Below are 1,330 nucleotides of genomic sequence, written 5' to 3' on the forward strand. Positions count from 1 at the left end.
AGTAGTGCAGTCTCAATCAATGGGTGGGAATCAGAAAGTTTCCCGATCCAATCTGGAGTCAGACAGGGCTGTCCTCTCTCCCCTGTCTTGTTTGTTTGCAGTATTGAACCCTTTGCTGAGTCTATTAGGAAGAATGCGAGCATCAGAGGGGTGACAATCCCAGGCAGCGGAGGCACTCAGGTTAAAACCTCCCTGTACATGGATGACGTCGCCGTTTTATGCTCGGATCCACTGTCTGTGCGCAAAGTGATGAGCATCTGCGACCAGCTCGAAATGGCCTTGGGAGCCAATGTTAAACACGGCAAGAGCGAGGCCATGTTCTTTGGGAACTCGGCTGACCGATCCTTTGTCCCCTTCACCGTTAGGTCAGACTACCTGAAGGTGCTGGGAATATGGTTTGGTAGGGCTGGGACGTGCACCAAAACCTGGAAGGAGCGAGTAGCCAGGGTACAACATAAGCTGAGCATGTGGGAGCAGCGATCTCTCCCCATTATGGGTAAGAACCTGGTCATCAGGTGCGAGGCGCTCACATTGCTGTACGTGGTGCAGGTCTGGCCCATACCGCTTTCCTGCGCTGTGGCGATCACCTGAGCCATTTTCCGCTTCATCTGGGGATCCAAAATGATCCGAGTCCGGAGGGACACGATGTTCAAACCTCTGGATAAGGGCGGGAAAAATGTACCCAACGTCGTTTTCATCCTTATGGCTACCTTTGTGTGCGGCTGCATCAAGCTGTGTGTAGATCCCCAGTTTGCAAACTTCAAGTGTCACTACGTGCTGAGGTTCTATCTGTCCCCAGTGTTGCAAAGGATGGGCCTGGTCATATTGCCGCGGAATGCTCCATCAAGTTGGACTGTGCCGTACTGCCTATCCTTCATGGAAAAGTTTCTGTGGAAAAACACCTTTGACCACCATCCATCAGGCAGTGGTCTGCACGGAATATCCTCAAGGCCCTGCGGGAAAAGAAGATGGTGGATCCTGTCGGATGGTCCCCTGGCAGAATGCCTCATCACCAGAACTTTCAAACAAGCACCAAGATGTAGCCTGGCTGATGGTGAGAAGAGCCCTCCCTGTCAGATCCTTCCTGCACACCCGAAGTCTCACCCCATCCACACGCGGCCCTCGAGGTGGCTGTGGTGGAAAAGAGACGTTGCCCACCTCTTTCTGGAATGTGTCTTTGCAAAGCAGGTGTGGAAGAGATGCAGTGGTTTTGGTCGAGGTTCATCCCAAGCAGCTCTGTAGCACAGGAGTCTGTGCTCTATGGGCTGTTCCCAGGGACGCACACCGAGATAAACATCAACTGCTGCTGGAGGACTATCAATTCATTGAA

The sequence above is a fragment of the Heterodontus francisci genome, unplaced genomic scaffold, assembly GCF_036365525.1.
Source record: "Heterodontus francisci isolate sHetFra1 unplaced genomic scaffold, sHetFra1.hap1 HAP1_SCAFFOLD_51_1, whole genome shotgun sequence".
In the NCBI taxonomy this organism is placed as follows: domain Eukaryota; kingdom Metazoa; phylum Chordata; class Chondrichthyes; order Heterodontiformes; family Heterodontidae; genus Heterodontus; species Heterodontus francisci.